This window comes from Neodiprion fabricii, chromosome 6 (genome assembly GCF_021155785.1).
Source record: "Neodiprion fabricii isolate iyNeoFabr1 chromosome 6, iyNeoFabr1.1, whole genome shotgun sequence".
NCBI lineage: Eukaryota > Metazoa > Arthropoda > Insecta > Hymenoptera > Diprionidae > Neodiprion > Neodiprion fabricii.
Window position 1 is genome coordinate 1,517,800 of NC_060244.1, and position 26,649 is coordinate 1,544,448.

Below are 26,649 nucleotides of genomic sequence, written 5' to 3' on the forward strand. Positions count from 1 at the left end.
AGGCAGCGGTTGGCTTACTTACACAAGACTTTAGATAGAGGCTGCGGTTAGTCGGTGATTAATTGCGAATCAAGGGTTGAAGTTTGACGTTTCTCAGCTCGTCGCCGGCGAATACTGCATGGAAATCACTCTCCGACGACTCGGTTCAGCTGCTGCTAATTTTAGTTCTCCAGGAGTCGCCGCGTATCTCTCTCTCTCTCTCTCTCTCTCGCTCTCTGTTTAACATATAATAATCCGTCGGCATGCACTCGGTAAGTGCACGGAATACCGATAACCGCACAGCTTTCGTCGTTCTCCAACCCTCTCCGTGTTTCTGTAACTTCTCTGTATCTCTGAAGCCGCAATTAACCCGTTTCGTTAGCTTCTCGAACGATCCAAAGAGCCGTCGTACGTACGTGATGCAACGTAATTGAGCGTTTAATCCACTCTGTCGATTTCATTTACCTTCAGGTAACCGGCCACGGTTTAATCGTCTGTATATCTTCGTGTATAATAAACTGCACGTGTGATGAAAAAAATAAAATATATAAACCCAGGGGGTTTAGGCACGGTAATTATCAAGGATTGTTTCATCGAGGCGGCCGAGGTGTCAACGTCATTCGAAATCATTTCGTGATCTCCGAAATCATACTGAAATCGGTAATATTGAAACAAAATTCTGCATTAGTAATCATCGAAATAACCATTGTTATTTATGAGAAATCATTTAAGATTGTAGAAATCTGTTTCCCATTTTAAGAAATCGTATGAAATCACGCAATCAAGGTATAATTCATCTGTCAAGTAATATCTCGCAATAGCTCTGTAAGAATAAAATGTAAGCAATCACGAAATACGTAATCATGGCGTCAATTATTGGTCCTGCGAAACAGTACGTGATGATTATTCATTCGAATACCGGTTAATATAACTTTCTTGGTACGGGAAGGAAGCTCAACGATCCATTATTCGAATTCTGATTATCCACTGCTTGCAGAATAATTTCGCTGTAACAAGTCAGGAGTTTTTTTCCGGATTGTCTATAATTATATCTTCTTAACGGATGTTAAAACGATGCGATGTCGAGGTAAAAAGCTTCTCGGCGATATTACATTTCAGCCATTCTTTTTTATTTATTTATTTTTTTTTTGTTATAATTAGTAATAGAAAAGAAGAAGAAGAAAAGTATATAACGAGCGACCAAATAAAAGCGTAGGAATGCTTTTAAATCTCGCGGCTATGCTTCACTTTTTAACAATTATCTCAATTTACCGAAAAAGTCAAGAGAACAGACAAAGAGAAAAAAGACAAAAAAAAAAATTAATGAAAGCTCAGCGAAAGATACACAAAATGGTGAGCCAAAAGCAGAGCGAAAGGGGAGAAAAAGTACAGCCACAAACCCGCCTCATAAAGAAAATAAAAAGCACCACTCCATTCAGTATTCACAGACACCAATGCTAGTCTTGGATTTATAACCGAGCTGCTACGTAGCGAATCAAAAACGTGCAAAGTTGCGTCTGAAATATTCCTTAACAATACACTTTTTTGTTCCCCAGTGTAATTCCGCGTCCTCGAGGTTTATGGCGTACCTTTATACGTAAACGTGTAACGCGAGTACTTTCTTATTTTTTTTTTTTTTTTTCTCCCCACTCATTGAGTCCCGTTTACGCCGCTTTTCCTATTCGCCCCCCGCCCCTTCCCTGCAAGTTCACCTGCAGCACGGTGAAAAAAGCGGGTGGGCAAAGGTAGATAAGTTATACTTTCTCGCAGGTTCAGGTCGTCGTCACCGTCGTTAAAGGCGGCGACTTAGCCGAGGTTCGACCGAGGCGTTAAACTACCCGCAGATTTTACTTGGCACGGATTCAAGATCGTAAATTGATCGAAAAAAACAGCGTAACACGAGTCCCGCGTATGATCCATATATCATCGGGATTAGGTAACTCGCACATGGATGAATTTACACGTATGTACGCCGGTAGGTTAAACACATACAAGTACAGTTTGGCTTATTACGGTAAGTAGAGCCTTCAGACCGCCGCTACTCCAAGTTCTCCGATATTTTTCAAGCCGACGTTTTGCCATTTTACCATCCGCGTACGTCCGTACGCGCGAATTCCCAGAGCGCGAGAGTTTGAGTAATTTGTCTGATACGTTGGATCTTACGAATTCGCATTAATCTTTATAAGAGGAATCAAAAAATACATTATATGTCTGTACATGTATAAAAAACGAAAATGGCAGACATTGGATAAACGTGAATGAAAACGAGAAATGGAATGGAATTAATTCTGGAGATACCTGTAATCCCCAAAGCAGAAAATATCGCAAATCCGCGATTCTGCAGACGTTATTCGTCACTATTTCAGGCATATCCCGATTCCCGTGGATCGTTTAATCATCGTTAGCAATCAGAGGCCGTACCCCGAAATCTATGAGCGAAGCGGAAAGATGAGAATAAACACAAACCGAGAGAGACAAGATGGATGCAGAAAAATTTCTCCACCTTAGGGTGTTTCAGTCACGTACAAGTTGATTCATTGGCCCGGCTTATCGTCTCGTTGCGTACCATACTTATTTATATTTCAAGACCGCGTGTCTATATACGTTGTACGGCTGTATATATTTATAATGTAAACCTTGATATCTGAAAATTTGCGACCTGCGATCCTGAGACATTGACGGAAATTACTTTTTGCCGCCATTGTCAGGTGTCAGATTGTATAAAATGAAAAGAAAACAAGACATGATAGAAAAAAAGAAAAACTACAAAAACGCAGTTTGCAGAAACGAAAAATTCTTCTCGAAAATTATTAATGACTTAATAGTGACTGTACGCAAGCATGTATAATATACATTCGGAATTTCGGCAGTTCGGAATTTTCAACCGTAAGCTGAGGGTCTGTCGTGCCACCACCAACATGGGGTGAATATAAAATGCAAAACATCACGTCGATTGAATTTCGCACGATATCGTAGCGCGATTGGCACGGATCTCCGACGTACCTACGAGTTGCGCGTTATATCAAATGATATTGATATATTCGAGAACGAATCGAACGATTCGCGGTTGAAAATCAGTCAAAATTACATGCGGGTCGTGCAATTTTGCAATATTTTTTTCAGTACGGTATTCGCGAAGAAATTTCTTCTGCAAGTTCGACGCAGCTAGGCGAGTCGAAATTCTTTTTCCCGTTCATCTTAATCTGCTCTGATGTTCAACAGCGCGGTACGAAAAACGAACAACGATCTTACGGCGAACAATCGACAGCCAAAGTCGTAATTATCGGATTCGTTACCACTATCGGAACATTATTTTGCAGACGAGTTTTATGTTATCAGGAAAAATTTCTACGCCGAAAGAAAATCCCGGATAAATTTCTACCGAATCGATTATACGTATACGGTATATTCCATACGGAATCAACGTCGCTGAATTTCAGTTTCAGCTACTCGAAATTGGCGAATTGGCTCCCGGTATTCTTGGATACTTGCGGGGATGAGGCCGGAACACACAACTTAGATTGGAGATGGAATCGTGCCATTTCCGGTTACCAAACTCCACCCTCCTCGCTCCCAGTTGTTACTAACGAAGCGGTGCCTCCATACATTTGCCTTTCACCCTCGTCGGCGGCTCCACGCGGCTATGTTGCAAAACCCGTCCGGGAATTTCCTCGGAGTTAAAGCGCCAAAGGTGGTATAATATCTGCTGTGAAGGGAAATTCGGCTCGCCGGATAAAAACCATTACGAAATTTCTTTTCTTATCTAATTTTCTTCCCTTTTCTTCGTCTTCATCCGTACCTTTCTTCGTTTTATTCATCTTCTACGTACACACACACACACACACATATATATATTTTTGTTATATATGCTGCAGGTATAAAACGTTTTGCAAAAAATCCGAGAGACTTGCAGTCTGGACAAACTGTTTAAAAATAATTAAATTCAGATATGCTCGGTAAGCGTCGACGCCGCGGTGAAAATGAGTCAAAAATAATAATAATCGCGGCGATGAGAGGAAATCAGATAATATCGCCGCGTAGTCGTCAATGAGACAGGGGCAGGGGGTGGGGGGTTTGTTATCGTTATCGGTATGTTATTTGATCAATTTGTTGTTATTTTCATTTATTTTTTTCCAACTACTAATTGAAAATTGACGATCCATTAAGCATCCCGTATATCATAAATCCTCGTCATAGATACGGTTTATATTTATACGTATATATATATATATATTTATATATATGTAACACAAACGATGAAAAATACGCGATCCCTAAAGAGATTCGTTTGCAAGTAAATATGTGAGAAAGTGTGGGTGTGTAGATGTATATATATATATATATATATATATATATATATATATATATATATATATATATATATATATATATATATATATATACATAGGCAAAGGTAAATATAAAAATGAGGCATAAAGCAGGGTCGCGTATTCTGTTGAAAGCCTATTTGCTTTAAATAAACGATACTTTATATTTCCAGTCGATACAACAACGCGGGGGGAACGTTTCCACCCCTTGCAACTCGGTGTAATCGATGCCGTAAAGGCTTTTCTCAAGGCACACGGGCCTCGCCGCAATCTCCTTTCAATTTCCACCATATTTTTTTCATCGCTGTTCCCGTATTCCTTTAAAGGTAATATATATATATATATATATTATCCGCTCCGGAAAAATACGTGGTATAATACGAATCAATTATGCACGCTTCATGAATTAACGATTACATCACATCAGTTTTCTGAAAATTTTTTCTCAAAGAAAGACAATGATACCCTTTCGCAAGTACGTTACAAAGTGAAACGCGGAACAAGGCGAAGGCGGAAATTAGGAGCGAGGCAAAAAAAGAAATGAAAAGAAAAGAAAAGAAACGAAAAAGAGAAGAAGAATAAAACCGCCTCGAGCCCGAGAAACGTAGTAGGAAAAACGCGAAAAGTGAAGCGCAGCAGCGTCGTAGGCTTCTGGAACATACTCGCGGGAATATCGGGTCAAGTTGGCCTGAGGAATAAAGCGGCGCAAAAAGCTAGCGGGTTGACTACTTACGTAGTAGCTTCACCCTCCTCCCCCTCACCCCTGAACACGAGTTCACGTTGAAGTTCGCCTCGGTTCAGGTGCTTAGGCTTCAGCTCGAGCTCCGTTCTACGGGTGGGTATAAAAAATAAGGCCACGCGCGCAAGAATTGCTCGGTGCAAAAAAGCTCCGCGCTGCAGCGAATGTCGAGATCCGGAAAACACTCTGCCACCTTTTCTACCGCGTTTAGATCCGGACTGCGAGATTACCCAACGTTTTCTCGCTATTGTGCCGTTTGATCGATCGTTTGCAATTCAGGATATTCTCTTTTCTACTTTAAATTTACTGCAACAATTATTTCACAATACAATATGCATACGATATACATATACGTAGATACGTATAAATATATTTCTCCAGGTGTCTCGGAATCAGGAGGTTCTGATAATAATCTGAATGTTGGGAGAAAAACAGAAAAGAATACGTTTGGGTACGAATGGACGGAATAAAAGAGCTCGTAAGGTAGGTGTTGCAGTTATCGACCATTTTTAGTTGCATCTGTTTGATCCCTGGTTCCAAAATTAGCAAGAAATAAATTTGTAGTGTTCAACCCTCTAGCGATTGATTTCAGTAATCGAGAAATTCACAATTTGTGCCGTCAATTTATAATTTTGCAAAATAAAATGTTCAACAATCGGGTCTAAGCGTGTCGATAACTGATACGCACTTACCTCAAGTCCAAAACCGAAACTTTTATCAAGCGAGAAGAAAAAGAAGAATCGGCACACGATTCACCCTTCCAAAGCGATACGTCGAGTCTGATTTGATTCTTGATTTGCGAATAGGATAATAATTCAGCAGTCCGCACCGTCCGACGACTGTACATTTTCGTTATTCAAAGCGTGTTTTTCAACGCTGCAGCAGCGGGCAGGCTGCGCGTGAATTTGGAACGGAAGGAGTTCGCCGGAAGTTGGGTCAGTTCCGGGGTGGTAGAAAAATTTTTGCAAACGAAGCTACGACAGGGCGAAGCGGTCCGGGGGGTCAAAGGGGTGGCTCATAATCGGGGTAATGGGAAAACAAAGCATGCTACACGTGTGCTGCGCCTGGAGCGAAACAGCCATCGCGGTGCGATGTGACGGGCATGCGTTATACGCGACGCTTTCCATCCCCCTGCGGTTCGAGGGTTGGGAGCAGCTAGGAAACGGGGCACGTCTCCCCTTATTTCGGAGGCGCGAACGCACGCACACACGGCTGTTCGAAGTCAACGGCCTTGTTTGGCACCGGAGCCGCACGCTAAGTACTCTGAAACGTTAAACTGACAATGAGACTCATTGTCAGTCGTGGTGACGGCGGTGGTGTCGGAACGCCGCGGAGGGAGTTGCGAATAGGGGGTGCGAGAAACCCGGTCGAGGGAAAATGACGGCGGAAACCCGGAGCGAAAGGAAAACTCGGTGAAACTCGGCGTGATTCTTGTAATGCCGGGGTACCTCTGACAATAAGTCGAAATTACCTGTGATCCTGTGTTTCATTCATAGGTATACCCGGCAAGAAACGATTTAATTTTTTACAAACGATGAGACGACGAGACGATGTCTTCGATCCTCTATTTTCTCATCGCCTTTGGCTGTATTACCGAACAACGATTTAAACAGGCCGTACCTGGTGTACAATTGCGCGATCCGAGGCTGCAGGATGGTTCTCACTGGGATGAATTAAACCTCGATCGTTAATACTTACTATCTACTATACATTATACACACCTATTATCTACTAGGCAGGTATGAACGATAATCTGTTGGGCAATCTGATTAGTTTTCATTCGGCGGAATCTGCGAGACGAAAACCGGGCTCTGAGGCGTGGAAAGTCAGGCGTGACTTCGACTTTCGAGTCCCCCGTTCATCCCCTTGAACCTCCCCCCAGTTCGCAGATAACCAAGAGACGATTTTGCGAAGCGTGGAAATCGCTACGGGATCTCTGCCAATCAGTCGGTCGGCAAGAATTGGCAATTTCCGTCTTCGAGGAGTGTGGAGACAATGAAATTAATCCGAAGCTTAACGGTTGTGGCGCAGGGAAGCGGAAGGACAGGATAGGGAGCCGGGAATGCACCGAGAATTTCAACCCTCGGCGAATTACGCATCGAGACGGGTTTATCTCCCCGTTGCGAAACGGCAGCCCGGTAACGGTGCTGCAATGCATCTGCAATGACACGTCGACTAATGCGTTATCGTACCCTGGGCCGAGGACATGCAGGTCCTTCTAATGGACTCCGTGTGGTTCCAGTAAGACCCTTTCGGTCACGGAATTGTTTTTTTTTTTTTTTTTTTGGGACGGAAGTGCAATTTTACATTTTCTATGTACTTTTTAACGCTGTTAATGAAACCAAAAACAACCCCTAAAATGGGGTGAAACCGAGGTGAATTATTAACATTGTTTTAGACAGTGTTCCGAATATTTATTTTAAGACGGGACAATTTTAGGCCGAGAATAGATGCAAGGAGGAAAAAAAGTATCCCTATGGATTGCATTCTCTAAATCTAACGACCATTCCAAAATCTTTGTTTGCCAACCAATAAATTCCAAGTCTTTTTGGTATACGTTTTATATTATATATTAATTTACAACTACGATAAACTATTATGGATTCGCGAAAAATCCCGTTCCGTTCCAAAGTTTGAGTAATATTTCAACCCAGAGATGCAAAAAAATTCAGGATTATGCACGGAGTGTAAGAAAAATGACAGAAAGAGTCAAGGTATAAATAACGAGAGGTACAAGGTAACGGCGATCGAATAACACCCCACACTTTCTTCCCTTTAACCGATCCTCGTCTCTCTCTCTCTTTCTCTGCTCGTCTTCGACGTCAAGGATGTCTTGAATGCCCCCGAAATACAAAGCTAGCCATGCACACTGCGTCGTGCGTTTCTCGTCACCCCCATTCATCCGATCCTCGTCTATTATACCTCAGCCGCGTGTTGCGCGGTTCTACCCCCGCGTACACGGTGGAAAGTATGATACGGCCGGCATCCGTCGGCGCCATACTTCACTCACCCAAGTATTCATGGGGTTTGCCTCGGTTCGTCTCGGCCCCGACATACGCGGCTCTACCGGCACGTAGGTATAGAGTCGGGCTTCCGGTTCGACCACAATGAGGCTGCGAGGGTCACAATAGGCCTCGACTCACCCTCCCGAATCACCCCCCAGAATTTCCCGCATGCAGCTTTTAGCGTCCCTTCCTACCCCGTTTTCACTCCTTCGCCATTTTTCATACCCCATGATACTTGATTGTCGTTGTAGGTTCTTCCGCCGCTGAAGACAATGAAATACACCCGTTGCACCGGGGTTGCTTTTCCAACCCTTCGGTGTGATGAAAGACGCTGCGAAACCTCTCAAAGGAAGCTGCAGGCTTTTAACCTCTTTCCAGGGTTTAGAGTTTTAAAAGCCGGGTAGAGGATTCTTTTTCCTTTTTACGGTGAGACGGGGCAACAAGTTATCCCGAAAATCAGTATCCGTTCGACGTAATACGGCTTGATATCGCTCCCCGTCTTTTCATTCTCTTCTTTTCGCACGGTTTGTTTTTGTATAATTAAATTAGCGAGGGCTACGCGGTGACGTTTGCGACACGGCTTTACTGCAGTGTCAGGCGGTTCCTTGGCGGGGAAATTATTGACCCCAAGACGGTATAAACGTCGCGAAAGGGGTGAAGACCCGAGGCCTGGTTCGGCGCAAAAAAGAAGATATCTCAGCTTCTATCTACTCAATTTTCTAATTTAAAACTCCCAAGGCAACTTTATCTCCTGTTTCTTCTAAATTAACTTCCCTTTTTTCATCCTTTTTTTTTCTGCCCCCGTGATTCCTTTATTCAGCTGATACTTTTTTTCCCTTGTCCGTCATTCCGTTAATCCGTTTCCCATCACTCTTAAGAGTTTTTAGATTGCGTAATAACCTTTCTGAGTGACAAGTCTCTACGCGACCAGGGAGAATATCGTAGATATCTACTCACGGAATATATATATATATATATATATATATATATACATATGTATTATTAAACAGGTATATTATACAATAAAATTCCAATAGTATAATTTTTATGCAAAATCTTCTTCCAAGAATACAGTCAATCTTACTATCAGTTCATGTGAATAAGAAGAATATTGTATAAGACAGAATTTGTGTAAGATAACGAAAAAGATTGAGACTGCATAACGAAGGTTTGTACAACAAACGAAAAGAAGGAGTTTGTCTAATATCACTTTATAAGTTATAAGAAAAAAAAAGTGAAAAGAAAAATGGTGTTGATACACCTTTAATGAGGTCAGCTGACGTGCGATGAATTTTCTTTCAGAACTTTTACGACGATCTTTTATTTTTCCAATAATTGATCCTACTTTTCAACCGTAAAATCTAATATTCGAAAAGAGTTTCTTTCTTTTATCGCAATGAGATCAGAAATCCGAAAAAAATTGTTCGAAGACGGTGAGATTGGTAAAAAAAAATTTCATATCACGCAATCGATCGTAATAAACCAGATTCACGCTGTAAAGACTGCAGAAGATACGACTGTTTGAATTACCATCAACGTACCAACGCCTTGTGAAAATATATCCGTTCTCTTCTTCATTCTCTCATTCCCTCAATTCTTTCGTACTAACTTTTTTTTTTACGCTCTCTTAAAAATATTACCGGATTTCAAATTCGACGAAATATCGATGTGCCCAAATACTGAAGAAAACGGAATGCAGGGCGTTCAAATAGATTGTAACACGAAACCGGCAATGATTCTAATAATATTGAAAAAAAAAAAGAAATTAAGCGCCCACCCGAATAGTCTACAAATGGCCTCTTTAAAATTACAACTCTCCACGGCGCTGCAAATAAAGTTCCTTTCAAAATATTCCGTGCTTTATTTTCCTCGCGATATTCCCAGAGCGAATATTCTTCACCAGCAATCGCGTAAATATTCGCAAGATAAACGACAGAAGCCCGGGACGCGACGTCGAACTGTCGCTAGTGCATGTTTATGTAATCTCCAAAGTTACTTTGGAAAAGTTGGAAGAGCTAGAACCGTCCTTGCGGAAACTAGATAGGTAGGAACCCGGCCGAATATGCGAAAACTATACCTAAGAACCAGGCGCCTAGATCCCCGAATTTCGCAGGGTCCGCCCTTCAACGAGTGACGGGATCAACGATCAGCCGTCGTTTTCGCGCGGCGCTATTTTCCCGCATTTTTAGTGCGGAAGGTGGCTGAACGGGTTTCGGCGTTGCCTACTTTTATGCCGGAGGGTTGCGCGTGCAAAGATCGCTTTGAGAAAAGTGTAACGGGCGAAGGGTTCGGACGACGTTAGGAGACGAGGGCCAGCCGGCATCGGTGAAAATATTTTCACCCTCAATCCTGGTCTTAGAAACAGCATCGGCAGCTCTCGTTCAACTCGTTCTCCCTCGGTCACTCTCTGTCTCTCTCTCTCTCTCTCTCGAAAAATACACGGTCCACCCCGAGGTAAAATTTTGATTGGAGGGGGGTGGCGAGTTTGTTGATTTATTACCGGGATTCATAATTATTATACCCGGGATGAAAAAATCTGACGGCAATCCGCCCGGAGCTTCCGCGTCTGTCGGACGGACAGCATATTATACTCTCGTTCCGACACAACGCAACGATAGTCACCCTCTTTCCAAAAGCCTGCTGATGCTGGAGGTAACGAAAAACGATAATTCCGAGTAAAATGGGTCGCGTTATTTATTTTTCATTTTTTTCCTCGAATTTACATCATTTCGTTATCATTACTCTCTTTACACGTGTCATCCTCACGTCCGAATGAAAGTGACAAAAAAAAAAAAAAAAATTGTCTCGCTCAAATTGAAAACCAACTCCACTCTCGTCACCTTTACAATTTTATTTCTCTTTACACTGTTTGCTTATTACACATGCGAAAATAATTTTTCCCCCGCCCCCCTAAATCGGAAATGGGCCCCGTCAATATTTACAAACTTCCGTGCCTACCACAAGCTGTTCATCACAGAATAACGTTCGCCGTGTAAACTGTTAAAAATCCGACGAAATTTGCGCGATTTCATCTGAAACCTTGCCATTTCTTGATCTCTGAGTTCTTCCATCGCTTCCTCTTCTTCCATGCCATTGGAACCGTAACCTCTACCGTTGTTACATCGACCGACTAATCCGTGCGTACGACGTATGGAACGATAAAAAACCACAGTCCGTTGGAGAGTAACGGAATGACGCGATAGGTGAAAAAGTAAAATAGTAGAAAGACGTTGGGAGGTTTCACCGCGTGGAGGCAGATGGTGGTTTTATGGGGTGGTATGCGCTCGCGGCATCCGGTTGGGGGAGGACGATAGCGGGAAGGGAGGGACGGAGAGTGTATAGCGTTTATGAAAAAGCAATCATTTATTCCTGACAACGTCATGTTTACGTGTAACTGGATATACACACGTATACGTGTATATATATATATACTTGTGTATACGCAGGCAGATGGAATGTATTTACCGTAGTTCATACATACAACCTAATGTGTGCATACCAATACGCATACGATACGTGTATAAAGTAAAACCCGTCACCCGGTCTGCCCCTGCAGTCGTTTATAACGCTTTTCCGCGCAACATACAAACACTTTTCATTCTCGGCACGCATTAAAATCGCAATTCATAAAGCTTGAAATACTCGTGGCATTTGACGTCCAGCGAATACAGCCGCCGTTTCTCCCGATTCTCCCGGTTTTCCACGGTTTTCACCGTTTCTCCCGCAACCCGAACGAACACCGACGTAGCTGCCGACCGGGACGAAATAAAGATAAACTATTGCTCTCGCCGCCTTCCATAAACACCCTACACCGAGCGAAACGCTCCGACGCTCCCAGGTCCAAACGGAAAAGCGTAAATAATGATTAAAATAATAACAATGATAATAATAATATTAAAAACAACAACAGAAACAACGATAATAACGAAGGACTGGAATTAAAATTTATCACGGGTAAAAGGGTATAACGTATAATGGTGAAACCGTGCAGTGACAAACGAAAGGAATTTTTTCACGAACAAAGGCTCAAGTTTACGGTGAAAGAGATCCGGGCTAATTGCGAAAAAATCTGTCTACCTTGTCGCGGTGATATTTTCATTTCTGAAAAATAAATTTAACATTTTAATTTGACGATTGTCAAGTTTTCGCTTTCTTTCATTCTTCGCCACGCCCCTAGGTTTGAACCCGCGATCAAAATTTACGTCCGCCTCTTTTATCCTGTAACATATGTGTAGGGATGTATGAATAATCAGGTAAACGACACAGCGTAACGATAATTCCCTAGAAGAAAGAAAAAAGATCGGAGGGCCACTCTCGCATTTCTTATTACAGCTGAATTACCATCATTATCATACAAACAGGATTTCTTGGATCCTTTCGCTTATCGTTACTGTACAGCATATATACATATATATATATATATATATATACACACACACACACACATACACTCTCCTCATTATTTTCCTCCGAACGTTATCATTATTGATCTCATTATCGTTGTTTTTTGATGTAATTATTATTATTATTATTGTTATTGTTATCGTTATCATCACCATCATCATCATCGTCATCATCATCATCGTCGTCGTCAGCGTTACGATTATTGTTGTTACTAGTATTGTCAATCACCGCCGTGCGCGTTTTCATCAACGAACGGACTATCGATCGGGGTGCAACGGCACGATTCACGGCTGGCTATACGCAATTACTAAGCAACACAACTGGCGAAAGCGATAGATAGAGAAGATAGAGAGGATAGAATAGAAGAGAGAGAGAAGGAGAGAGGGTGGGGAGGGGGCGATACTGTTCTCTAATAAAGTCACGTTCACCGGCCATTCCGTTTATTGTGGGGATGAAAAGTGGCGGGGGTTGGGGCAGGTTCAGGCTCAGGTGTGAGAGGCCGAATCCTGGAGACCGGTTCGTCTCCTGTTCCGCAGCAATTAGAGTGACAATGGACCAGGACTGTCCGTCGTTGATCAATATTGAAGTTAATAGTAACGTTATCGTGATGATTCGCGCTGAGGAAAATCCGTTATTTCGCAATCTTCGAATTGTCCGAAATACGGTAAACCGTGTAATAAAAACGAAACACGCTAATACATCGAAATCTCAATTCCTTAACAATCGTTCCAGGATTACGAAAAAAGTGATTTTTTCCCCCAATATTTCGTCTTCGCGATAACGTTACACCAACTTGAAATAAGTAAAAAATTACATTAAATTACACAAAAATTAATAATAAAAAAGTACACACCGTCCGTGACGTGACCATAACGACACATGGAACATGCGCATCCATATACACGAGTGCACGGGAAATTATACACAATTGCAATACAGCGCGAAGCGGTAACCGGTGAAAATTCATTGAAACTCCAGGTATTGCAGAACAGTGCGTGTTCCTTGTCCAATTGTTTAATTCCCTGGCGGTTAGGTTGTTGCGATGCAGGTTACATAGGTCATGCGGTCTACCTACGTGAAACAGAGATAGCGACGTAGTCTGATGCACCGTTTCCTACAAATTGGCAATATATTTCATTGGTATCAGCTCGGTTGTCCCCGGGGTGAGATTCGCTCCCGATAAGACCGAACGCAAGACCAGACGACGCGGTTTCTCCTCCGCGCATTGCATTCTGAGCGTATGTATAACGTACGGTTTCTCGCATACATCGTGCACGGTACGATAAAGCGCTGAAAAGGATTTCGAAGTGGCGAAGCTCGTGGAAGCTGTTCGCGATGAAAGCGAGTACACGCGGTGCATTAAAACAAGTATGTATGTACATACGTGTAGGTGCCGAGGCGTTGTGGTCCTAAGTAGAAGATGGGCAAGGACTCGACGGCTATACGGCGCTTCCAAGAGAGGGTCCGCAGCGAGCCCTTGACGTCGCCCGGAGCAAACGCCAACACCGTTTCACCCCCTCGAGAGTGTGAGTGTGAGAGAGAGGGAGAGAGAGAGATGGTAGAATGGGTATTAATTGCCGGCAGAACACAGGGCTTCGAGTGCGGCTCCCTTTACCACTTCGGTTCGTTAAGGACCAGCCTGGATGCGTCAAGGATCGGCCTGCGCTACGCGCGGTGCTTATGAGTGCCCTTCGGTATCGGTGACTGCTGAAGCGTCACTTCTATATGCGGCAGCTCCACGTGCGCATTCGCGATTGGCGAGCTTCCAACCGGGGAGGGGGAGGGAAAGCATGCGGTCCTAGTCCCAATTCCAAGTCAGATGTGAGATGAATGTACTTTTTAAATAGAGACAAAGAAAGGAAGCGAACTTAAAAAAACGATGTTCGACGAGAGAGAGAGAGAGAGAGAGAGAGAGAGAGAGAATGAGGCTGCACAGGCTTCGGGGACAAACGAGCGGCTATACAGTATCACAGCCGGGTTATTTGTCCGGTGTAATTAAGCGGGGCGCAATTAGACAGAATAAACGGTGAAAGGTTGTCTGGCTTCGTGCGTATCATCCGTCCCGGGGCTTAAGGATGAGAGAAGCCTTAGACCTGCTGCCGACGCGACCTCCCTTGGACTTTCCCTTCTCGCTCCCGCTCGGCGTCTTTGGCATCGTCTTCGACGGGTTCCCCGATCCGCATCCCTATCCCCTCCCCCTTTCACACTGACAGCAGCTTATCGCGACCTGTCAGCGCCCTCGTTAAATTTAATACGACGTCTGATCGATCCTTTACGTATAATTTATTTCTAAACGAATGATATCGGCTGGTGGGACAAACTGTATCGCCCAGAAATTTTCAACAAACTGCAGCAATCTGTACGTATGCATACATACAGATTGCATAGAAGTCGCGTATTTCAACATTATCGAGAAAATATTAATGAAGAAAGTCAAGGGCGTGAAAGTTCGTAATAAGACCCAGGGTGTGCGGTGTATAACAGCATTGTGGGCGTAATTTTACCAGCCTGTTATCAAAGAATGCCGAAGGAGTCTGGAACGAGTGTGAAACTTCAGGGAGGTTGATGTGACGGGGCCGGTCGAGGGGGAAAGGGAGGGGAGGGCAGCAGCATCGGCATCGTGAAGCGGGAAAAAAACGACGAGGGAGAGGGAGAGGGTGAAGATGTGGCACGCCCGACGATTTGTGGCTTTCGCGTGGTCGGCGATAACGCCGTAGGAGCTTGTACTTTACAAGTGATAATAAATATGCATAATTAGTAGAGTAGGAGAGGAGAGGAGAGGAGAGGCGTTTGTTAAGGCCGCGGGCTTGCGATGGTTCTTTAAAAGTGTCGGCCTTACCGCCGCCGCCGGCGCGAGGAGAGTAAATAAGAGTTCTTCTCCCTCTCGGCGGGACTTTTCCAAGGAACAATATCGTCCCCATGTAATTAGAGAACCCCCGTCAACCCCCCCTTTCATCCCGCCGCGCGATATCTATACCCTTGCAAGAAGACGAAGGAGAAGAGTCGGCGGCTTCGTCCTACAACCGACGTCGCCGTAATTTCCAACTTCGGTAAAGAAAAAAAAAAAAAAATGTCGATGGTAGCAAAGTATTAAATCATGAGGTTCAAGTTGGTAACTTTCGGGAAAATAATTACTCCGCGCCTTTAGGATTGTCCGATACATGTTTAGTTAGCCATGGTAAACAAAACGTACTCAGGTTTCGAAAATTCAATTCCTAGAAATTCGTTCTGAAATTTCGAGAATGACGATTTTTCTTCCCGATGTTCCGTTACCGTAATGTTACTAACTTCAGCCTCTGTTATTGAATAAATGTTCGATGTCCGATCATAGCTAAGTCAAAAAACTCACCAAACGCTGGTATTCACCACTGGAGCATGGATGAGGGAAACCAGTCTCAAAAATTGGATGAAAATGTCTCACAGCCTTAGCGGGTTCGGCTTTCCGTCTGTAAAGTAAAAAGCAAACGAAACAAAAATTAACGCGTTGATCTTTCGTTGGTAGGAGGAAAAATTTCCATGCCGATGGAATTTTCGGAGGTTATTTTTTAGGCGGGAGGAAAAAAAAAAGGGTGACCGAGAGACAGTCACTCCTCGACTTTGAGGGATGGAGCCGGAGTTATTTTTTATTTCGGAAAAGCTGCTTACACGGGCTTAGGTCGGAACATAAATCATAAAATATTACAATAAGCTCAAGTCGCGGCCCCGCAAATCTCCGGGAATATTCCCCCCTCCCCCTTTTGCCCGGCGCGGGCGGTGAACGCCAGTCTGGACCGCGTCGTATCGGCCAAATAGCCGGGCAATTTGTGGTTCAAGGAAGGCTGTAACAGGAATAAATTATGGCCTGAGTGTGCGGTCGCGTTATACGTGGGTGGAGATGTTTCCTTGGCTGTTCGCTTTCGCCTGATTTCGTAAGCCTGTTTTCCAGGAACACCGAGACTATCGTCAAATAATCCTGAATTCGTATCTTCGTGGAAGTCTGTTCGAACCCCTATAGAAAATTATTATTATAGACGTATTTTAGCGCGATGCAATGATTGCCAAAGGCAAATATGACCGCAGGTCAGTCAGGCGCGGGTTTACCTTGGATCGGATTAATGGAACGGACGGATTAATTTGAAACGTTTGATACGCCCCCGCGTGTATTTGCCCAAACGCGAAACTCATTAGAGAATCAAAATTTGAGTATAACAATTCGCGGGATATCGTCATTTCGTCCTTCCGAAATCACTGCCCGCATCTCCCTTTCGAAAAATTATATGGAAACGCGAGGTAAATTTCACACGTGGAATTGTCTCATTTAGATAATTGTTACGCAACTGACGTTGAAATTGTAAAAGTCTGGTACAATATTTTCATCCTCGTTCTTGCCGCGCTGTTTTCTCTTTAGCCGATGTTACACTTACGCGTGCTAATTGCATGCAGGTGACGCATAATTTAATTAAGATAGATGTTGCCGTCGTCGAGTATTGCAGCGCTCGGAACAACGTCTGCCGCAATTAAGGGCATACGCGTTACACCTCTCAAGTATACGAAGAATCGAACTTTTTTCGAACGTTATACCTACATGACACACCAATTCTAGGCCAACGGCGAGAAGAGAACACGGAGAAAAGAAGTTGCTCATTAAAAGAAAACATTAGGAGCGATAGCGAAAATCGTGCGAAAAAAAATCGGAACAGATATAGGTACATCACGGATGTACAACGTGTACACTGTAAGTACAGTTTTCAAAATCTGAGGGACTTTGACGTGACGAATACTGGTTCAAGTTGATAATTCACAAGAGATCGAGGTCGAGACGCTCGTTCGAGAGAATTGGTAGGATTTCAGTGGTCCTACAAATCACGTCGGTCGAGAGAGAATAGGATAAGAAAGGGAGTGCGAGGGAGTGTGTGTGTGTGAAAGAGAGAGAGAGAGAGAGAGAGCAGAGTGTTCGTTTCAAAGCTGTTAATTTCACAAAGCGCCAATCGATTTGTTGAACGTCTGCTTTCCGCGAGTGCGGGTATCGGTTCATCCACTGCTTAGATTAAAGTTCCTAGACTGTGATCGGGAAGAGGGAATCTCTTTTTCTCTCTCTCTCTTCGTTCCACAAAGTTTCAAAGCCCGCAAAGGAGGGAATAATCGTAATGTTGGGAGAGGAATCTGTCGACGCCTTAGCAGCTGTTAAGATCGTTAAGATTTGCAAATAGTGTCTTAATAATCTTAGGCTTCCGAGTATACAGAGTCCGAAAGAACCGCAGGTGTTTATAGATATGAAAATTGATTATGGTAAGGTAATTTTGGTACAGAGGGAACTTTGAAATTTTGAAAAATCGCGAGACGCGGAAATTCGAGAGTACCGGTTACGCGTGCGGAGAAAAGAATAGCTGCGGACACATCGTCGACGTAAAAGCTGTAGGTTCACGGGTGTGTACATCTGCTACGCCGTCACTTGGTCCTAAATCAAGCGTGAAATCGCGGATATCTTTGCGACTCAACGCGCCGATTTTCCTCGACGGAATTTTTCCGAGGTTTCTTTCCTTTTCTTTTTTTCTTTTGTCGAGGTATTCTTCGACGCTTGCGAACGCAAACGGATGAACAGATATTTTGAAATTCATTTGAAAACGGTGTAGCAAGCAGCGACGCATGACTCGACGACTTCTCCATCTTTCGTTCCGGGAGACTTGACGCATCATCTCCGTTTCAAAATATTCCTCCACCTCGCCTTCGCGTCGCCGTATATCTGTAATATATTAGGGAAAATACTGTACGCACATCTGTAGAAGAGAACCGCGAAATATTCAAAGGGAAATGAAGAGTACGAAGGACAGATATAAATAAAGAAAAGAAAAGAGATCTGGGAAATTGGGTTTAACCCGCGGAATATTCCCGCTCTTGTCACAATCTTTGACGCGTACCTCTCTCTGCAGTTTGCCGCGGTGGATCTTCTTTTCCTCTTGGCAAAGCTCGCGTGTCAGAGTACAAGGAGAAGAAATGGCAGAGCGAGATGGAGTAAAAAAATGCCCGCGTTAAATCCGCGAGTATTACGCGTGCGGGACGTTATCTGACTACGGTGTATAAAAGCGGAGTTTGATTGATCGCCATGCACCCGGTACAACGTATAAGAGCGTAGCGCCGCTGCTGATTAGAGGAGAATTCCAACTTTCCGCGCCTCGCTTCGTGCAAGTAATTGTTAATAATACACCAGCCCCGTATCGAGTAATACGCGAAAGTATACTTTTAACAATGTAATCGATAAGATAATCGAAACGCGAATCCAACAATTTTCACACAAATATTTGAAGAAAACTTATTGCCGAACCGCGACCAATTTCAACGGACCAAAATTTGCACTTCATTTTCTCTCCTACTAGTTTCCGAGTAATTATACGTCCCTGAGAATAATTACTGTTGTACGAATAGCGCATTCTCAGAAAGTTATATTCTGCTTTGATAAAGGCCGCATTGTACGTATGCGATTGTCGACACGACCGCAGCGACCGCAGTTATATTCTGCGGTTTTACTCGCGTTGCAGAAACGTTCGGAATTCTTGTACCGGTGTGCTCATAGAACTCTGAAGATATTCCGCCACGCCTGTTGCTAAGTCGCAGAGCGGGAAACGCGTTCAAGAATAACTTTTGCAATCTCGTTTACGGTTATTCCGTGAATGTCTTGCCTCGTTATTTCTTTGCAATTTTTTTACAACAATCGCGTAACGTGTGTGTCTTGTTTTGATAAACTTGGATAAATTTGTAAATTCGCGCATACGTAAATAACGTACTACGTCGTGTTACATACAATTTCATTCAACGAGTTTAGACAATTTGACAAACATTCATTCTCGCTTAGGCGTGACGGCTGAAACTTCAACGTCCCTTTGTTCTGAATTCCTCGACATTAACAGCTTTCACCATCATCTCCGTCGAAACACCGAGAGACCGAGCCATTGCCATAATTGTTACTTATTCGCTCGAATATCTTGACGTTCCCTAGACTCTGTCTGAGCACTGAAATTCCCCCGAAATTTCTAGACTTTCCAAAATTCCACGTTTTTCACAGCAGGTCGCAAACGAACTCAAGCGTATAAATAAAATATCGTACCATAAAAATTTGTCTTTCATCTTTTACCCGAAGTATCTTCGCCTCTCGTAAAACTCCATACGTAATTCAAAAATATCTTTCAAGGGTACAAGAGACGATCTTAATTTCTATCTCGGCGGTAGGTGAATCACGTCTAAAAAAATCGCGCGCATTGTTCGTCGATGTCAACGACTCGTCCGCAGAGTTTATCCCGCAGAGCGTCGAAGTGGATCGAGCTTGCGGATTCTCCCTGCTGCCACATTTCTCATTACACCGTGTTATTAGCCGGTGCGCGGGTTTTAAGGGCGCGGGTAAAAGGGGGTGGGGAGGGGGGGCGAAATCGTCGAGGAATGAGAGGGACGTACGGTTCGCCGGTTGTTAAGGAGTTGAGTTAAGGACCCACAGCGCGCCTTCCGAGCACCCTTGGCAAAAGCCATTTCCGTACGGGGAGAGCTAAATTTCAACCAAGGTTTCTTCCCGTTTCACCCCTTTCTTTTCGCCACGTGTGACGCAGTGAAACATCTGTGAATTCGATCAGCCCTATAGCCGTACGTATGGGTTCTATAACTCTCTATTAAGCTAGAGACGGTGACAATCCGGCCCAGTTTTCTTCCTCGTCTTCAGGTTTTTTGTTTATTTTTTTTTTTTTTTTTTTTTTTTATTCCCGTCCTCACTTTCTCCCCGATTCTTTCATTCTCCGCGCGATAGTAGAGAAGGAAATATCTTTTTCCTGAAAGGATCTTTTCCCGAAAATAAATCGGCCGAAAATAGAGACACCCGGCCACCTTCGGATCCAGAAGCTCCAGCAGCTTCGGCACCCTCGACGCCACCGCGAGATCCTATCTGAAATTCACCCTCGCGCCATGCGGCACGTGCCGAAATCCAATTCGCAATTATTATTATACTTCTTCTCCCCCCCCCCCCCCCCAACCCTGCCCCTCCTCCACGCAGCCAGTAACACCCGAATAATTGACCTGAACAGAACGCTACCCACTCTGATATTAAATCGGGTATTTTTGACAAAGATTGTTATTACTCTTTTACTTTTTCAACCAGTCGCAGGCAGTTATACGCTAAGGTGTATTGCGAACGGAATAATTGTTCGATTGCAAACCGTTCTCACGCGGGTACAGAAAAATGGCAAGTAAAATTCAATTTTCAACACTCGCAGCTATTGTGGCTTTATTTTCGTTCAGTCATTTGAATTGTACCTAAACATTTTACACTGATTCAATTTTCAGGACAATTATATATTCAATACAACAAATTACTCCGCGTTCGGCACAGATGAAAATCATTCAACGAATGATAACCTCGTTGTTAATAAAATTGACTCGAATAATTTTATCCGCTCATCGATGAAAATTGCGGTCGTTTTTACCAAGTAAAAAAACATCACGGAACGTAAAGGCCATATCTCCTACCGCGGCGGTAACACACAAGGCATATTGGTAGACACGGTTGACCGCATAATCGGTGAAAATAATTATTTTCAATCACACGATTGCCAGAAATAAAATTGATTGGCGCGAGGATCGGAAAAAAGAAAGAGAGGGGGACAAAGTCGGGGGTTGATAGGCGTTATATACGAGCATACATACACAGGGGTATGTATACAGGCATATATATCTAGCTACTTGGCTATGCCACATCGCATTTTCAACTTGGGAATTATTCATGTCACGTTTCCCATATTTTATGCCGGATTGGCACCAGCCGCCGATTACGAGTGAGGAAAGAAGAGAAGACGGAGAAGGAAAAAATGAGGGAGGAGAAACGGAAAAAGAAAAAAAAAAAAAAGAATTGACGTAGAAAATGGTTAGCTCTAGCTCTGGTGCGAGTGTGTGTTTGTGTATGTATATCGCACGTTGTACACAGTTGCCTGCATCGGTCACCCCGACTGATTATCACCAAAATGCAATTCATAGTCGCGCCCGCACTCGGGAAAGTAATTTCATTCGCCCTCTACTCCGATTATATTACATTACAACAGTTGCACAAATAGAGACTTTCAACCCCCCTTTTTTTTTTATATCGTCAAATAATCAGCATTTTTTCTCGCCTTCGCGCTTTTACACACTTGCTCGCCGAACAAGGAATTTCATTATCAAATACTTTCGAAGGATTTTCTGTGAAATTGTTTTCTTTTTTTTTTTTATTTTCTTTTCTCCACCGCAATTGACGTATCTTTACACGAATCCGCACCCCGCGGTGTAAGAATATACGCGGCCGTTGTGTGCACAACTCTCGGTTCAACTTTCAACCCTAATAGAATGGGTGTATCCCGACGTAAAACCGTGCGCGGGAATAGTGGAGGATTTGGATATTGGATAAAGGAAAGCTCGGCGATGCGCGGAGTGACTGATTTCTGTTATTTCCTTCGCCGCGAGGAGCTTTTTCACTACCTACAGTACTTGACACACGCGTGGGATCGATCGATTCCGCGCGCACAATTTTTGCATCCAGCCGTAAAAGTGAAAATAAAAAGAATCGATAAAGGTACGCTGCACTAGTCATTTCCATTGCGAATCATCCGTAAGCGTGTCAGCAGCTTTGCGCTGCTACAATGCGGTATTGCAATTGCTTCTCAGTCGGCAAAGCGGAGGCGGTGAGAAACATGCAGGACATCCCGATGTGTAACCCGCGGGATCCGCGTTATATACACGTTATATGTGTACATGGAAATCGTGCGACGTATAACAGGAGGTGGAGAATTTGCCAATTTTACGGTGGTCGCTTGCCAAATTGAAAATTAGCGAAGCGTCCTCTTCAAGCAATATATCCGCTGCCGTCACGTCGTTCGGGTTTCGTCAATTAATTGTCATTGATAAATTCCTCGCGAGAATACATCGAGGCCCGAAATTCACCCGCAGTAAAGATGCGAGCCTCGAATTTCCGTTGGAAAAAAAAAAAAAAAAAAAAAAATTAGCACAAATGGAAAAAAATCGCAGCTTCTTTCGATCATGCGCAATTTGTTGTGATAAAAATTGTGATAGATCGAACCTAGACGAAAATCCTCACTCCGTGGCTTCGATATCCAAGGATCCGAATAAAAAAATACCGCCCTTATCCTACACACAATCCCCTGAATCGAAATTTTCGTTTGCAGCACAAAATTGCACGTATGAATCTTGGAAGCGGGCAACTCGGGGTGTTGTTATACGTGTATCACCGCATCGTATCCTGTATTATGTATATCGCCGAAAGGTATTTTAGTTTTGCAATTTTCGCGTTATTACGCGTCTGCTGTATTATACATGTCCGTGATGCTCGGGACTTTGCCCACCGTGCGATTTTAACGCAAGCGATATTGCACGCCATTTCGCGATTCTGCACTGCGAGAATAATGGAAATCGAGCGTCGCGCGCTGCACCTGATTTATATAATCGTGACAAATCGCCGATCGACAGCGTGTAGTGTAATAATAATAACAACAATAACAACAATAATAATAATCGTTGCTGAATCGTCGCGATTCGCACCAACTGATATGTACCAGCAAACTAATTGGTGTTGGAAATGGTAGATTTTTACAAAACTCATAAACTGAAAACTACGGGAGGGGGGTTGAAGAAATTTAAAGAATTATTAATAGGTATAATTATAGTCGTTGGATTGAATTAAAGTGCAAAAATAGGAAGTGGGAGTTTCATCAAAGAGAATGGAAAGAAAAAATAGAGAATCACAAGAAAACAAGAAGAATTGAGCAAAGAATAATTAATTTCACAATTTATATCCGACGACTCAAAGGTAAAGGACGCATCCAATTATGCATCAAGAACGAATCCTTTTTATCCTTTTCTTTTTTTTTTTTCTTGGTCTGCCTTTCGCTCCGAACAAAACCAAGCTGCTGCTACACGTTCAGCTTTGCGAAAGACGTGGATTACAAAGAAGGTTAAAACGGCAAGAAAATAAACAAACATAAAAAAAAAAAAAAAAAAAAAAATAAGACGAAAGCACAAAGAAATGAAGGAATGAAAGAAAAAGCATCATCACTTTGAGAAACGTGACCCACACTTGGGGGAAAAAATTACATTTTAACGTACATCGTTGCATTCTGGTATTATTAAAATGCAAGCCGAGAATAATCGAGCACATAAAACGAGAATAAGGAGCCCAACAATTCACTATGAGAAATATTTTCGATATGAAATAAACGTTATTCCGGGTGTGATATGAAATTCCAGCGGTCGGTTGAAAATTGGAAGAAAAAAAAAGAAAAAAACTGCAACGTGACACATTAGTCACAAGTCGAAGACGTTGTTTTTCATCTCTTCTGCATGCTGCACATCCCGTAGACGCTAAGCTCAGGAGTTTCGTCAGATTGCGTCTGGCGCTTCCCTCTTTTTCTCCTTTTTCTCAAGATTCTCGATTTCTTGGCATTCGATGAGCAACCCTCATACACAACGTACGCGCAAAGTTACGGCACGGCGGCTACGCGTCCCGTATTTCAACGAGACGAGGACCCAGCCGGCCCTGGGGGCCCCGAAACCCCGGGGCGCCGAATTCCCGATCCACAAAAGGTACGGGAGAAAAAAGCGTGCCGCATAATTCCTCGCGGATAAAGGGATAAAAAATAAATAAAAAAAAAAAAGGAAAAAAAAGGAAAGAAAAAAAAACAAACAACAAACGACAAAGGAAAAAATACAAAGAAATACGAACGGAATTGAATTTGACGAATCGCGAGATTCGTGTACCGAAATTTTTCCTTCAGTGCACCACTGCCTGAATTGAAATTATTCATTGATACGGCGACGTTGCAAACGCCGCAGTGTATAATTCAGGGTAAATACCGAACATATTAGGTACAATTTGTTTTTTATAATATACAATTAATTGAAATATCGATTTTCACAACGCGTGACCTGGTCGTTTCCGTTAAAATATAACGGCGGTACACCTGCGGGATATGTAGAAATAGGTAGCGGTATGTGTACGCTACGGCCGCACGCGAGAATTTCGTATAGTCCTATCGGCTCATGTCTTATACGTGGATTATTTCATACATATAACATATATATACATACATATACATGTATATGTATATTGCAGTATGGTAATAATCATACCACCCGCGCTATTAGAATAATAATTTGAAAGGCAAATTCTAGGCCGTAAGATACGTATAAATGTACGTGTAGATATATTATATTTATACATGTGTATGTGTGTATATATATATATACATATGTATACACATACATACAGGGCACAAGGCAGCGTAACACGGTGTAATGCAAATTATCATACTTACAAGATAAGAACACCGGTGTACATATAACGTACGCTATCTTAACCATAAAGTACTTGTCACCTTTCGCGGTGTCAAGAGGGGGGAATTGGTGGGAAAATGTATGGTAAATTTCCCGCTTCTTACCACTTTTCTTTCTCGTCTGCTGGATCGTTAGGTTTTGACGAGAAATTCACACGAATCGAATGATTGTAGGTACTACTGACAGAAATTGTCGCGCGCGATTAGTTGTGCACTAGGATAATTATCTACCTTTCGCTTTCTAATTTTAACAACAAAGAAGAAACTTGCCGCGAGTATTGAAACAAAAGAAGCGTAACGAAGGATTTCATTGAAAGCGTTGAATTTTCATCCCCTGTGAATTTGGTAAAAAGAGCCGAATTGACGGGGGTGAAACTCGTTTCCGACCCCACGCCGCGTGTCGCCCGCTACCGATGGTCTGGTAATTTTGATCCTGGTTCGATTCACATTGCAGGCAGACCCCGCCTCTTCTGCGTCCTGAGCGTTCTTTGACACCCCGGATTTCGGTAACGTGACGGCAGCTTCGATATCTGCACAAGATTAACAAAATATACCGTTTCACTTATCGGTGAAAGTGAGTCGGATTCAGAGTCGGTGAAAAGAAAGAGGAAAAATGAGGGGGAAACTGTTGAAGGACAATGTACAATCTTTGTACTTGAAAATTGGTAGTTTTTTTTCCGCCTCATTCTGTAAAAAGTTGTAAGAGAGAAGCAGAGAGAGAGAGAGAGGGAGAAAGAAAGCGGCAAGAAAACAAGCAGGAGCTTAACTTAATATTTGGTATTTCCAGTATATTTCCGATCTATTTACCGTGGAAGCACGATGGAAAAATTTATCTGCAAACTTGGTGGAAGAATTGTACGAGACGAAAGTAAAACGAAGAAATAACGACGGACGGGATACTGCGGTGGCATAACGAACCTCGAACAAAAAGAATAATGTATATGTATATTGTGTGTATACACGTAAGGAAATCTCTCTGCTGCAGAGAAAAAATTAGTAGAAAACTTGAGGGATTTCATCGACTACTCCATACCGCGCCGCGCGTTAGTAGTAAAAGCTGTACAGGTATGAAAGTTATACGTACATGCATACGTAGACGTGTACGTACTACGCTGTATTAATCGAAAGCCATAGAGGTAAAAAGACGGCGGAACTGGTATCTTCGATTGAAAGGAAACCTTTAAAATAAACGAAGATAACAAGATCTATGGGAAACTTCGATTCCGATATTAAATTTTCATTGAAATTTATCTGACCAATCGAATCTTGTGTAAAAAAGGCTGACGAACAGTCTTGCGGAACAACAAGATATGTACAAGAGAAAAACAAAAGTAAATAAATGGCATGGAAAAAAAAGAGGAATAAATAAATAAAAAAAAAAATAAAAGAAGCAACACAGAAACGAATCAAAAGCTGAGGGGCAACGAAAATCCGGAACAAACCGTGAAATTAATGAACGAGTAAAATTTATAACCCGCCACACATTTGTCGTCCAATTAATTATTCAAAGCGAGCCAGTACGCTCCGGCAGGACAGCGAGCCGCTGTTCGGGTGGTCGAGTATTCCCGTTTGCAAGATAGATGACTCCATGTACATGCACACATGCATACGTGCGTACGTATATACACGCACGTTTCAATTGTCACGTATAAGTCGTACGTAGCGCGTGTGCGATGTAGATAGTATGCATAGGCAAGCCGCATGCCCCGATCACGTGTACGTCACTCGTGGTTGTCTATAAGCGTGAGCAAGAGTGCGGTTCAACACTTAAATGTTTAACCTATAATCAACTCGAAAGGATCGTGAGGAGGGAAAAAAAGAAAGAGAGAAAGAGAGAGAGAGGAAGTTGAAAATAAAATTTA

General features: G+C 42.9%; 1 protein-coding gene across 5 annotated transcripts in view; it reads right to left on the bottom strand.

Moving 5' to 3' along the window:
• Positions 1–26,649, bottom strand: part of LOC124185472 (leucine-rich repeat-containing protein 24-like) — a 172,668-nt gene that overhangs the window by 44,278 nt on the left and 101,741 nt on the right. For 4 of the 5 annotated variants that reach the window (XM_046576282.1, XM_046576281.1, XM_046576284.1 and 1 more), the window contains one exon: positions 15,805–15,901. The exons of the other annotated variant lie outside the window; for it this stretch is intronic. The gene's annotated coding sequence lies outside the window, so the exon portion shown is untranslated. The remainder of the gene's footprint in view (positions 1–15,804; positions 15,902–26,649) is intronic. 5 annotated transcript variants of the gene reach the window in all.